The sequence below is a fragment of the Oncorhynchus gorbuscha genome, linkage group LG03 (genome assembly GCF_021184085.1).
Source record: "Oncorhynchus gorbuscha isolate QuinsamMale2020 ecotype Even-year linkage group LG03, OgorEven_v1.0, whole genome shotgun sequence".
Classification (NCBI taxonomy): domain Eukaryota; kingdom Metazoa; phylum Chordata; class Actinopteri; order Salmoniformes; family Salmonidae; genus Oncorhynchus; species Oncorhynchus gorbuscha.
Genome location: NC_060175.1, coordinates 40,204,928 through 40,220,592, shown reverse-complemented (window position 1 = coordinate 40,220,592; position 15,665 = coordinate 40,204,928). Strand labels below are relative to the sequence as shown.

At 41.2% G+C, this 15,665-nt stretch overlaps 1 protein-coding gene across 5 annotated transcripts in view; it reads right to left on the bottom strand.

The window, feature by feature from the left end:
* LOC124031370 (voltage-gated potassium channel subunit beta-2-like) overlaps window positions 1–15,665 on the bottom strand; it is a 148,422-nt gene that overhangs the window by 28,726 nt on the left and 104,031 nt on the right. The window lies entirely within an intron of this gene.

The following is a 15,665-nucleotide window of genomic DNA, read 5'->3' as shown; positions in this document are numbered from 1 at the left end:
CGGCACCTCAAGGTTATTAGTGAATTGAGTGCTCACCCATTTTACATGTAGAATCGCGTCAACATTTTCGGCAGTCAGACATCTGGAGCGTGTGGTCCGTAAAACACAGCATGCTGAGCGATTGGCAGACGAACGCTAGATCCACATTTGGTGTGTCTGCTAAATTAAATGGGCGATGTGTGCGAGCCTTTAGAAGTCTATTTCAGGGGTTATTTGTGTAAATCCACTGCACCTGATCAGACTGTCTAGAATTCAGATAGAGCCAGATGGATGACAGCTGTACCGTCCCTGTCCAACTCTTTCCCTATCCTGATATTTGGCCCTGAGGGAGGTGGGAGGCGCTAGCGCTGAGAGATGCAATATGTGTTCACCATGTCAACAAGGTAGGATGGGCTGGATCAGACAGTGTCTGAGCGAAAACAGGTTCTAAGAATACATTATTTACACAAGTATTCAGACCCTTTGCTATGAGACTCGAAACTGAGCTCAGGCGCATCCTGTCTACAGTCGTGGCCAAAAGTTTTGAGAATGACACAAATGTTAATTTTCACAGTCTGCTGCCTCAGTTTGTATGATGGCAATTTGCATATACTCCAGAATGTTATGAAGAGTGATCAGATGAATTGCAATTTGCCATGCAAATGAACCAAATCCCCCAAAAATATTTCCACTGCATTTCAGCCCTGCCACAAAAGGACCAGCTGACATCATGTCAGTGACTCTCTCGTTAACACAGGTGTGAGTGTTGACGACGACAAGGCTGGAGATCACTATGTCATACTGATTGAGTTCGAATAACAGACTGGAAGCTTCAAAAGGAGTGTGGTGCTTGGAATAATTCTTCTTCCTCTGTCAACCACGGTTACCTTCAAGGAAACACGTGCAGTTATCATTGCTTTGCACAAAAAGGGCCTCACAGGCAAGGATATTGCTGCCAGTAAGATTGCACCTAAATCAACCATCTATAACCAGCCTGAGTAGGCCTATAATGCCATTCCTTTTCAGTTCAGAGTTTAGAGAAATTAATCAATTTGGAAATTAGCTATTATCAGGCTGGTTAATGCGATGCCTGTCTGTTGAATTTGGAAATGAGCTATTATCAGGCTGGTTAATGCGATGCCTGTCTGTTGAATTTGGAAATGAGCTATTATCAGGCTGGTTAATGCGATGCCTGTCTGTTGAATTTGGAAATGAGCTATTATCAGGCTGGTTAATGCGATGCATGTCTGTTGAATTTGGAAATGAGCTATTATCAGGCTGGTTAATGTGATGCATGTCTGTTGAATTTGGAAATGAGCTATTATCAGGCTGGTTAATGCGATGCATGTCTGTTGAATTTGGAAAAATCCACCCGCAGTCAGCCACGCCCCACCTACAGTACTCAGCCAGTCAGGAGCTGCTACTGTATTGCGGCCGTTGCAAACCGCATATTTTTTACTAAACGGTACGTGCTAAATAGTTTCCGACGGTGACTACATAGTATGCAGTTTAAGTATGTAGTACACTCGTATGGGTATTCGGACACGGCAACTGTATAGTTTACATACTAAAAAAAGAGTGGTGCAGAAAAGCTTACTCACTAGATCACATATCATGACCACACTGCATCATTCAGTGCCATATGACACTATTTACAGTAGTATAGGACAGAACTAAAATATTCACAACACAGATGACTGAGTAAAAAGCAGTTAACGATGCATCTTATATACTGAATACTTTAACCTTTACCGTGCCATTTACAGTCCACTGTTCGTTCTGTCATTTTCCGTTTTTGCAGCAGTGGCAACAATTTAGTAGTAGTGGACCACCACTTCTAAACACTAATAGCCTCTAAGTACTTCCCCATTGTCACGCCTTGGTCTTAGTATTTCGTGTTTTCGTTAATTAGTTGGTCAGGCCAGGGTGTGACATGGGTTTATTTTGTTGTATTTCTTATTGGGGTTTTGTAGTTATTGGGATTGCGGCTGAGTAGGGGTGTTGTATAGGCGTGGCTGCCTGAGGCGGTTCTCAGAGTCAGGTGATTCTCGTTGTCTCTGATTGGGAACCGTATTTAGGTAGCCTGGGTTTCACTTTGTATTTCGTGGGTGATTGTTCCTGTCTCTGTGTAGTGTTCACCAGATAGGCTGTATTAGGTTTCACGTTCCGTTTGTTGTTTTTGTATATGTATAAATTATTTTGTGTATCGCGATCCTTCATTAAAGATCATGAGTAACAACCACGCTGCATTTCGGTCCGATTCTCTTTCAACAAACGAAGAACGCCGTTACACCCATGGTATTCTAAGGGCTTGGGATAGTATACCATTCTACACCAATTAAAGTGGAACTACTCTGCAGATATGAAACAAATCATTAGAATATCAGTCAAAAACATGCCCAGTTTATGCTACAAAACCAACCTTATAAGTGTTTTTAAAAATAGGTTATATTTGACAAAAAATACAATGACGTACAGTAAGGCATTGTTGGCAGAATAGATGGATGCAGTTCAATGCATGATTAATACAATTCACCAGGACATTTCTTGATAGTCCAACAAATATTGCATCAGGTTGTAAATCACAGCTGGCCAAGTACATTGTTTGCTGCCTCCATCCATTCGGGATGCACTGTTTCAGTTTCAATGACTCAATATTTTGGACGAAAACGGACAATTGTAACTAAGGCAGTGAATGTCAATACAATCAAACTAGCAAGGGCAATGATCTAAAATTGTGCTGTTGCTACTGTCTGTAACACACAGTCCAGTTCAAAGACAACGATGGCAGGCCCATGTGGTAAAATGGTTTATTTGCATATAGGTCTACTGTAGCTCTGATTGGCTATGGCACACTGGTCTGTATAGACTCTGGTCCTGGACAAGACAGATGTTTTTATTAGGTTTTATTTACTGCCTTGTCTATTAATTGTCCAAACGTATGGCTGCTTTCCCAGTGATATTGATATATCATTTTCACAAATGCCTTACTCTACGTCATTCCCAAACATTCTATGAATTTATGCAAATGAAAACAATTAACATAGCTACTGTAAGTGCTGGCTTGTCAGAAAATGTAAAAATAAATAAAAAAGGCATCATATTCTTCCTGGTGGTTTATATGAACAGATTGTAATAAGATTTCATGTTGCTAAAATGCTGTCAGTTCCACTTTAACACTCATGATGTCATATGGACAGTTCAAAGGCATGTCCCAGAGAAACACAACAGGGATCAACCGTCAACATAACTGACACACAATCTAATTCTGATACTGTGCACTAGTAACAGATCCTCAAAGAGGAGCAAAATGATACTGTGCACTAGTAACAGATCCTCAAAGAGGAGCAAAATGATACTGCACACTAGGATCTTGAAAGAAACAAAAGTCTGTAATAATTGACAAATGTAAGTTCCTGTACTGTGGTAACAGCAACCCACAACAGATGGGGTTGCCAGCTCCTATGGTCTCTACACAGTGCAGTCATACAGTCATGACAATGTGGAAAACATGACACAATTATATCTGTTCCCTTTCATCAGCTTAGAAATTGACGAACACACGGATAGGCTACATGCTGCGAAATCACAAGAACCAGGATGAAAGTCGTCAACATAAACGTCTACAAACACATTTCAAATGGAATAGGCTTGGCGGGTGAAAGACGCGATTAGTTGAAAGGGAAATGAAAGCTAAATGTCTATTCCTGGCAGCACATAGCAGGATGGTTTAATACATCTCTTTCCAGTGTGTTTAAGACAATAACATGCAGAGAAATAGAGAGGAGATGAGAGCAGAGTGCTGCTAATGCAAACACACAGCTCATCTCAGAGCAGCACTGGCTTTAATTCAACTCTTTCAGTCAGGCAAGGAGTAAACAGCTGTCTTCATCTCCCCATTCAGCTAAACACGCTCCCATTAGCACACATCTCTCGCACACACATCCACATAGTGCACTCACTCAGACATCCACACACGCGCACGCACACACACTATTTGGCAATTCACCCTAACATGCCCCTAGCAAACAGATGTTCTTTCCTTGTCCATTAAAGATAGCCTAGTGTTTTGAGTAAGTGGCTATGTATGTAGCGAGTATAAAGTCCTATCTGTGTTTGTACTGGAGTGGAGTGTCTAGCGGCTACAGTACAGAAGGCATAAGTGTCCTGCTTGGTGTTCCTCTCTAAAGAGACACATTTCAGGAACAAGTTTTTATTTTATTTTTATTTATCCGTTATTTTACCAGGTAAGTTGACTGAAAACACATTCTCATTTACAGCAACGACCTGGGGAATAGTTACAGGGGAGAGGAGGGGGGTGAATGAGCCAATTGTAAACTGGGGATTATTAGGTGACCGTGATGGTTTGAGGACCAGATTGGGAATTTAGCCAGGACACCGGGGTTAACACCCCTACTCTTACGTCAAGTGCCATGGGATCTTTAATAACCTCAGAGTCAGGACACCCATTTAACGTCCCATCCGAAAGACATCACCCTACACAGGGCAGGGTCCTAAAGCCCATGGAGAGCTGGCTCACAAATAGAGAGCCTCTCTGAGTGCAAAATGAAGTTCTTATGACCCGGCTATTGTGTTCATAGGGATTAAGAGACTTTTCATTTGACCCGAACACTGCACCTTGCCATCAAAGACCTTTTATTGTAATAACGGCACTATACTGCATTTGCACAATTTACACCTCTGCCAAACACTGTATATGCACTGTATTAGGGCTGTCCCAATTTTAAAAAATCTTGATCGACCGAAAGTTGTCTGTTCTTTCGACCAATCGATTGGTGTATTTTTCCACATATAGACACACCCTACGTGTTTTACTAAAATCAACTATATGCCTTGAGCTTGTCTGATGCTTAAAGCTCACGGTTTGATGAAATAAGACAAATGCCTCAAGATGGCGCCAGAGATCTTGATTACCAGAAGAAAAAAACCTGACCCAACTATTCTCCTCCCGCTTCTACTGACGTTCACAGATTCTGCCGTTACTCTCCTGAAGTTGCCGGTAATAGGCTACACAAGGAGTAGGTAAACTTTCTCATGTGGAATACCAATTTATCTTACAATTTTCTATCAATCTGCATGCCAGTTATGGTTTTCACATGACAATTTTCGTGAAACGGTTTCATTTAATTTATAAGGTCTTCATATCTCAAAATAATTGTCATGTGGTTAATCAAAATTTTATCTAAATGAAAATGATACAAACCTAAAAAGTAACATCCATGGCCAACTATGTAAAAATAGCCTTTAAAGCCAACAAATAAATACACTGCAGCCTGCAGGTAGAAAGTATCCTGATAAAAATAAATATCCTATAAATCACATTGGCCCCACATGCCTGCTCCCTCCCTCTGGTGTGACATCACAGTTCTACTAGCCACCGGCCCTTGCAACTATATCACGCACACCTGTTCACCATCATTATGCACAGCTGGTCGTCATTTTCCCCTTGATTACTCGCCCTTTATTTAGTCCTCAGTTAACATAAGTTATTAGGTAGTATTGTCTTCTCTCACGTTCAGTACGCGGCTCATGTTTGTTAATCTGTATCGGTTCATTATTAACCTCACCTTCTGCATCCTGACACTTTGTCTGGCCCGACCGCTAGCGAACTTGACACATTATATAAAATTTCCCTTGCCAGTGAGTTCGGGACAGACAAGGAGGCTATTTGCGCAAGGGATAAGAAACAGTGCTTGACTGAGGCAGGAGCACACCGGCGCTGAGTACCGGCACCTCAAATGTTCTACTGCTTGAGATCTTGTTTCTCTCATAAAATATTAGCTCAAAAGTACTGTGGAGCTTCTGCACCTAATATAAACAGTACCAGCACCAAAAATGAGTACCGGAACTTATTTCAGTCCAAGTTAAACACTGATAAGAAGTAATCAGGTAGGCCTATTTTATGACGTTTCTATTGGATCAGAGCATGACATTTCTCCCTTTTGTGATGAGTGATTATCGAAAGATTTTTCAAATACATTGAGAAACTATTGTAATTCTCCACAGGTCATTAGTGGTGGTGCCGTAAGCCAATCATAAATACTATTAAATCCACAAATGGGCACATTTATATGCCTACATTTGTGTGCAGGCCAGGTAGCCTTTTGGCCTACTTCTATGTATAATCAGGCCAGGTAGCCTTTAGGCCTACTTCTATGTATAATCAGGCCAGGTAGCCTTTAGGCCTACTTCTATGTATAATCAGGCCAGGTAGCCTATTTCTATGTATAATCAGGCCAGGTAGCCTATAGGCCTACTTCTATGTATAATCAGACCAGGTAGCCTATAGGCCTACTTCTATGTATAATCAGGCCAGGTGGCCTATCAGCCTACTTCTATGTATAATCAGGCCAGGTAGCCTATAGGCCTACTTCTATGTGTGCGCGTCATTACTAAACATTGACAGGAGCGCTCCAAACAAAAGACAATGACTAAACTTGTAAATAGAATGAAATAAACCAAAACGTGTTTCTCACAAGTGTAGCATAGGTTGTGCACTCTGCAAACAATGTGTCCATACTGACAATGAGAACAGGAAGACTGGAATAATAATGAGTGCATAAAAATAACTGACCGTAACCAAAGTAATAGACATTGTAGATTAGAAATGTAAATGTACTACTGGTGATATGTAATGGGAATTTGATATATACTAACAATCAAAAGCAAACAATGAATGTGCACAAATTGGTGTGGGAGCGCATACTGGAGAGAGGAGTGCATTGCGCATCTGAGTGCATGGTCAATCCGACGTCTGCATTGGCCAAGCAGCATTTACGGTGCTACGGCCTCAGCAGGAGTCACGGCATTCTTGTGCTTCATTTGTGTTAATACAGGATGTACCGCCCCTACCTACCGTCAACCGATCATGTCCATGCGGAGGTATACAGAGCCCTTTGCAATGTTCCAAAATTTGGAAGGCGCATGGCGACGTGGTATAGAACTCGATTTGGCCTCTGCATGCCTCTGGAGGCTCTGCTATTGCATCACACCCTCCATATGGAGCCTCCTACCACGTTTTCAGATTAAGCAGAAATGGGCTTTTAGTCGAGGCCTCTGCAATGGATTAGTTCACTGAGATGGACGCAAATATGTGTACATATATATACTTGTTACTGCTTGACTAAAACAATCTCGGGCGACCAAAAGCCTAAAGACCAAACAATTGACCAGTCAACTAACTGGGGTCAGCCCTACACTGTATAAATTTGTCATGGCAGCATCCCTTCCTCTGCATATATATATATATATATATATATATATATATATATATATATATATATATATATATATACAGTATATTCCCGCTGTAAATTGTATATCTTCACTGTAACTCAGTTTTACTCCAGTGTTTTATGTTCTCTGTATTTATATTGTATATCCTGTATGTTGACTCTGTCTGTATTCTGTCTGTACATTGTCGATTACTGGCAGCATCTATTCACTAAGTCAAATTCTGGGTATGTGAAAATGTAATTGAGAATAAAGTGATTCTGATTAGGCAACACCCAAATCAAAAACACCCAATCCTTTTGTAACCCACACTACATATAGGCCAATGTACCCATGCTTGGAACTCTGAGGGGTAAAAACAGCTACAGAACTGAGATTACCTAAATCCAGTCACTTGACAACAAAAGACGTAGGATGACTTTGAAATATCTCAAGCTAAACTCCTAAACAGGAGCATACATCCATGTTGCAGCTTTCATATGTAAATTGCACCCATTAACCTGCAATCGTCTGCTTTGTAAACACTGACCTGTTCAGGTATGGTATAAAAATGACAAGACTTCAAAGTAGCACAGCCAATGCAGATGGACTGCTGAATCATATACTGTAGATAGGCTAGGCACCAGGCGGTGTTGCTCCATCTCTGCTAGTTAACTCACACCTGAACAACACAGCAGTGTGATTTAAACACCATCTGCTCAGCTCACACACAGACACATCACTCTGCCAGTTAGTTATACTGGGTGCTGTAATCTGGGGTGTCATCCACCCCCTACATCCGAGGGGGCACAAAGTATGTGAGTACTGCTGGGGGGTGGATTTGGGCGGGCCATCCTGAAGTTGGATCATTTTTCAAACACGTGAAACAGCTTTTTCTTGCAATCTAGAGTCATAATCATTCTTCTTAATTCTGTCAAAAATATGTATATTTTTCTGCATATCTAACTATGCCTCTTGAGCTGTCTGTATTCTCCTGACTGGTGGTTCTTTTTTCAAATAAACAAAATATTCTTCTCTGCCTCTGCTAAAAATCTGGAGAAAATATTGAAAGTAATGTGAGTCTTATTCAGTACATTTAATTATTGCTTGCCTACCAACCTTGCCAGCAGGCATAAAATCAAGCTTTATTTACAGCACATTTCATACATGGAATGCAATGCGCTTTACAGGAAACAACTAATAAGAAACTATGAAAATAAAAGCTGAAATATTTACTACACAACAAACATAAGATTAAAAAAACAAAGGTATTACAAAACTGAACTACTAAAAAGCACCCTAAGGAAAAGCAAAGCTAGAAATATCTTTTAAGATCTATTTTAATTATCTCCACATTATCTCCTCAGTTTTTCTGGCAGGCTATTCCAGAGGCTGGGGGCATAATAACTAAAGACTGCCTCTCCATGCCTCTTGGTCCGAGGCTTTGGGAAGGCCTCGGACCAAGAGCCAGAGGACCCGAGGGACCTACTGGATACATAACTTAAAAGCATGTCTGACATGTATTGGGGTGCACAATTGTGGATTGATTTAATAACCAATAGAATAATCTTAAAATGCATTGTAAAACTCACAGGCAGCCAGTGCAGAGAACTTAAAACTGGTGTATGCTCTCCGGTGTAAGCACTCAGTCTGGTCTTGGTCAGGAGCCGTGCTGCAGCAATCTGTAGGTTTTGCAGTTGACCAATGGCTTTCTTGGGTAGACCAGACAGGAGATCAATACAGTAGTCAAATCTGCTTGTAATAAAAACATGGATGAGTCTCTCTGTATCAGCCTGAGAGAGAAATGGCTGCACCGTGGCAAGGTTCCTCAGGTGGTAAAAAGCTATTTTGGTAACATTTCTAATGTGTGACTCAACATTTAGTTCAAAATCTAAAATAACACCTAGGTTTTTTACCTGGTGTTTTATCTTTATTGCCTGTAAATTAAAATGTGCGCCTAGATTCTCTCTCTGTGCTTTGTCTCCAACAATAAGTACCTCGGTCTTATCTTGATTTAGCTGGAGGAAGTTTTGAGCCATCCAAGAATTTAAATCACTAATACAGTCTAATCAATTTTCTGTGGAACTAAAATCTGTGTGACACAGAAATAAAAGTTGTGTATCATCTGCGCAGCAGTGAAAATTAATGCTGTGCTTTCTGATAATGCTGCCAATGGGGTAACATATATAAACTGAACAGTACCGGACCCAAATTCAAACCTTGTCGAAAGCCACATGTGATATGTATTTTCTCTGAGTTATGATCACCATGGGGGACAAACTCTCGATCGGTTAAATAGGTCCTAAACCAATTCAGAACTGGACTGGAGAGGCCAACCCACCTCTCCAGTCTGTCCAAAATGACATCATGGTCAATAGTGTCGAATGCAACACTTAAAACTAAGAGTACAATGACATAGAGCTGTTTGGCATCTGTGTTAGCTCTAATACCATGTCCCACTTTAACTAAGGCTGTCTCTGTGCTGTGGTGGGCACGAACACCAGACTGGACCTTTTCAAAAATAAAGTTGCCACTTAAAAAATGATTTAGCTGTTTGAACACCAATGCCAGCAATTATAGTTAGACAAGCTAGCTACTCTAACTTGATTGAAATAGCTTCTTGGTAGCTCGTTATGAATGACACATGGAGAGAATCACTGGGGAGAATCACTGGGGACGGGGGAACATGAACATCTACCTCCCCACATGATTCATCCTCTTTGAATAAGAATAAACCTACTTTCCTCCACCTGATTTGCCTTGCGGTCTGGTCTGTGTTATTGAAGAGTAACATCAACTGCTAATATTTGGTGCCATGACCCGGATGAATAGGTCTGAACAACAACAAGAAAAACTCAACTGTGTGTTGATCCAGAAGAAAGAGAGAAGGCTGAGTGCAACCCACTTTGGGGAGTCAACTCTTAATCTCCTGATCGATGGCAGAAGTCCTGGGTGAGTCTAGACCAATATCATTTTAAAAGAACCAAATCAGGTTCAAATGAATGCATGCAGTGAGTGACACGTGTCTGTGATGTTTAAGGTTCAAGTCCTTTGTTCTCTATTATAGGTGTTTGAGTCCTCTATTAAAGAGTCCTTTCTTTTTGTGGAACCTTCTTGTTGCATAGAAGTGAGTTGCTAGTTGAGTAGCAATTTTTACACTTGTGGTTAATGTAAGCCTGCAACAAGCTTTTTGAAATGAATATACATTTTTATGGGTAGCCAGGCCCTACAGAGACAATTTGTTCTAGAACAGGTTTGAGTCCTCAAAAGAGGATATATTTTGGGGTTAAATGAATATATAAACATAGAGATATATATTATACAACTTTAAAAGTTAATATAATGCCATTGTTAAGTGAGAAAACCACTCTGGAAAAGGACAGAAGAGATATTTTAAATTCACTGTTTAGTGATATGAAGAACCATTTCAAAGTAGAGAAGTGTAGGCAAGAGATAATGAAGAAATATTCCGTCATTGTTGACAAAGATGGAATCTGTCTGATGTATAAAAAGCTTGGGGGAAAATACAGAGGATGTCTAATTCCTTGACAGACAGGATGGTCTTTAACTGTTTTAGCCGAAGTAAGAAAACGGGATGAGGAATGATTTCTGTAGAATCGTGACAGGACATTGAAGAGAGATAAAGAAAGTTTAAGGGCTCTCGGTGAACAGATCAAAACCTTGAAAGAATAAATTCAACAATTACTGGCAAGGGTCATAAAAACAGACTTGACCCCCACCTGTGGACCATTTGTTCCCCCAATCTACCCTCACACTGAGTTGCGCAAGGATGATCGGGTTTCAAGCATCTGGTCAGCACTGCCGGGCTTTGAGTCAACAGATACTGACAGCAGTGACAAATGATGTCTTAGGCCAACCAGAACACAGGCTGTAAAGGGTAGTAAATTCAAATCTCATGTGACAGTAGTCACACACAAATCAGCATCTCCAAAACAGTTGGATGAATGGTCAAAAATGTTGAAACATCTGTGAGAAGTGGGTATGAAAACATGGGACCATTTGAAGTGCTATAGCGTTATAAGAAACTCTACATTCTACATCCTTATGATGGGTACAGTTATTAGCCTTTGTTTTGAACATCTGTGAACAAGGTGTAGTTGAAGAAAAGGTTTATAGAGCTGTGGGTGGTGAAGAGCAAGATGTGGCCGATGGATGGAGAGCCATGTATGTTTTCCTTAAGGGTCTGACCAATACAAACACCAATTGGGGAGAGATAACCAAATGTGTTCAAAAACCGAAAGAGCCGTTTGCTGAATTTGAAGAAAGGTTTAGAGCAGAGGTGGTTAGACACAGTGGGTTACCCGACATGGAAGATGAAAATGCACTCAATTCCTCAGAGCCTGGTTCCTCTCTAGGTTTCTTCCTAGGTTCTGGCTTTTCTAGGGAGTTTTTCCTAGTCTTCTACATCTGCATTACTTGTTGTTTGGGGTTCTAGGTTGGGTTTCTGTATAAGCACTTTGTGACACCTGCTGATGTAAAAGGGCTTTATAAATACATTTGATTTGATTTACATTTACATATTAGTCATTTAGCATTCACACTTATCTAGATCGACCTACAGTTAGTACATTCATCTTAATATAGCTAGTTGGGAGAACCACATACCACAGTCATTGTAAGTACATTTTCCCTCAAAGTAGCTATCAGCAAAGTCAGAGCTAGTGTTGGGGAAAAGAGTCAAGTGAGAGTGTTAGTTCACTAAAGGCTTTTTCTTTGGCTCTATATCTTATAGGATTAACTCCCCACCTGCCCTGCCAGCCAGTTGGATATTCTGCAGCATCCCTGAGAAGCCAAGCAGGGCTGCTTTAAATAATCAGAAGCAGTTTTGCGTGCATCATTAATTCAGTTCTGACTAAAGACATTTAATCATTCCTGGGAGGAGGAGGATGAGGCACGGGCTGGGCTGTCAGTAGTGAGTTGTGGTGCAGGCACATAACAGCAGCTCTGACTCTGGTGAACTCTGGTAGCTAGCTACTGGACATTTCTTTCTCTTTTCATACCTTGAGATGAACACTTGGATGCTTTGCCCTCCCTGGTGGGGAGGGGAGGTCAGTCATGTGACCAGCCTACTGCCCCCAGGGATGGATCTGTCATCTTTCATTCAGAATTGGAACAGACCCATGCATGCAAAGCTGAATTGAATATGAAGCAACCACCATGGTCATCCATTCTTGGCTGACAATGGAAAGTACTATCATGTTCAGGTGGGATAATAATGCCCTATGGCCAGTGTACCATGGCCATGGCTCACAGGTTTATAGGCATGTGAGACCAAGTCAAACATCACTCTCCAGTTATACTGAGCATTATTTTCTCCATGTTCTTCCCTTTATCCTTCATGTACTGTAGCTGAAGGAGGCCAGTAACTGAAAACTTGCTAGATCAAATCCTCGAGCTGACAATGTAAAATCTGTAATTTTCCCCCTGAGCAATGCAGTTAACCCACTGTTCTCCGGGCTCCGATTGCGTGTATGTCGATTAAGGCAGCCCCCACATCTCTCCGATTCAGAGGGGTTGGTTTAAATGCAGAAGACACATTTCAGTTGACTAGGTATCCCTCTTTCCCATATAGCCGTTGTCCCTCCATTTCTCTGGGTTAGCTACACCTGGCGTGGGTGTCCACAGCACACCTGTCTGCCATTGTTCCACCCACAGGACACATTAGAGTCTAACCATAATCACCATTAGGCAAGAAAAATACTCACTAGAGAGGACTACAGACTGACTCCATGGCCTCTGTGCTTAATGAGCAGAAACATCATTTATTATGCTTGGAAAGCTTGGGTTTCTATGAGGAGTAGGGCACGGCTTTATCCCATTGTGAAATTGCAGAGGCAAATACAAATAAAACTGAATTGAAGTGAGCTGGATTGTGTCCCAATACACCTGCTGTTCTACGCTGAAACTGTGTGAGGGCTCTCACATTCGGTCCAGTGCTGAAATGTGAAAGTTGAGAGTATAGTGGCCCAATTCTCTGCTCTTCAGGGCTGGAAAGAGTTTACTTAAAGGGGAATGTCAGGGAGATGCACACTGACAAGAGCACAGAGTAGCCCAGCCTGCATCCTTCCAGGCACAGGGCTAACACTACGCCACACACACACACACGCACACACACATGCGTGCACCGTAGCTCACACACAAATCAAAAACACATAGGTTCAGTCCCACCAAGAAATGCTCAACACAAGTTTACACAAATTGAAATGAAGAGACAGAAAAAGCCCTCATTGCCCTGAGCTGAACCCGTCTATTAATTCTTATCATCATTGTGTTTGTCGACATGACTAGGCAGCCGCTAGCGTGGCAGATAAGAGGGCCGCTTCTGCGCATTCAGAGTTTCAACATCTAGCATGGTCCTATCAATATCTGTCCCTTTCAAATGGCTGTCCTCCATGTAATCTTATTTGCAATGGAACGCAGTGGGTTGATCTTAGAAGATCTACAACTGACATGGTGGACATTAAGAATCAGCGACAGCAGAGGTTGAGGCATGGTCAAATAGAATTTCTTAAAACACCGAGTTGAATAAAGTCGGCTCATGTTTCCTCTCGTATCTGGAAACATACACAGTTTATCTGAGTACTGCAGCAATACGAACGGGATGCTCGTTCACTGACAATGCAGATTCATTCCAAATCAATTCCACTAAGGACAAAGCTACAGGACAGCCTTTTCTGCAGCCACAGCTTTTTGCCTAGACTGTGGGTTTAAAAGACATTCCATTTGACAACCATCCCCCCTAAACTATCAGCATGCATGAAGAAGCTCTAATGATTTTAATTATTCACCCTACACAAACCACTTCATTATTCACCCCACACAAACCACGTGTTTATGCATGTAAATACCACCTCTAAAATGTTAACTGCTTTTACCTTTCTTTTTTAAGAACACAGTAGACATTTTGTACCAAATAAGTACATTTTGGGAGTAGGGGAGAGTGGGGTAAGTTGTGCCAAAGGGTTAGATGAGCCACTCTTTGTGTATGGTTTCCTAGAAACAAGGGGTGGCTCAACTAACCCTTTGGCTCAACAAAGTATAACATCAGAACCAAAGTGACATTTGGACTCTTCACACCCTACCTCTTCCTAAATATGTAATAATATGTCATATTCAGGAAAAGCAAGAGGTCTTCCTAGAATCTGTGAAGGAAGAAACTACATGGAAAAAGTGGTAAGCAAGTAAGGATGAAAAAACACATTTTCAAGTCAAATATATATATTGTATTATAGGTTTCATGATGCTTGTATCATAATTAAATTATATAATTTATTAATTAATTTAATATAAATTATATAACTGTAAGGTTTAGTGGAAGAGGAATAATGATCTGGGGCTGTATTTCATTGTTCAGGCAGGGGCCTTAGTTCCAGTGAAGGGAAATATTAACACTACAGCGTACAATGACGTTCTAGAGGACTCTGTGCTCCCAACTTTGTGGCAACAGTTTGGGGAATGCCCTGTCCTATTTCAGCATGACAATGCTCCCGTGCACAAACCGAGGTCCATAGAGAAATGGTTTGTTGAAATCGGTGCGGAAGAACTTGACTGACTTGCACATATCCCTAACCTCAACCTGATCAAACACCTTTGTGTTGAATTGGAACGCCGACTGCAAGCCAGGTCCAAGGGGGGGCAAACTCTATATTAATGCCCTTGATTTTGGAATGAGATGTTCGACTTGAACTCTATTGGAGGGATGCAATACCATTCTTCCATGAGAAATTCCATAATTTAGTGTTTTGTTGATGGTGGTGGAAAATGCTGTCTCAGGAGCTGCTGCAGAATCACCCATAAGTGTTCAATTGGGTTGAGATCTGGTGACTGAAACAGCCATGGCATATGGCTTATATCGTTTTCATGCTTATCAAACCATTCAGTGACTACTCGTGCCCTATGGATGGGGACATCGTCATCCTATGGGGGCAATTGTTATACATGACCCTAAACATGTTGGCATGTTAATTGCTTAATTAACTCAGGAACCACATCTGTGTGGAAGCATCTGCTTTCAATATACTTTGTATCCCTGAAATACTCAAGTATTTCCATTATTTTGACTGCACTGGGCCTCTAATTGGCTTCACCTGATCTTAAAACTTCTTAGGGGTCAAATCCCGTTAACGGATGAACTGCGTTCAATAGCGGATAAAAACAAAGTGGAGCACTTCAACCACAACAGTACACTAGACTCGACCCTCATTCTGAACAGCCCTACTTCTTCATTTCTCAAAGGAAAAACATCAACCAATAGGAACTGCAAGCAAGTGCCTTAGAAATCTAGATCCCCATAGAAAACCCATTGAAAAGAGAGTGACCTCAAAAAAAAATCCTGGTTGGTTTGTCCTCGGGTTTCACCTGCCAAATAAGTTCTGTTATATTCACAGACAACATTCAAACAGTTTTAGAAACGTATAATACGCATATCCTAG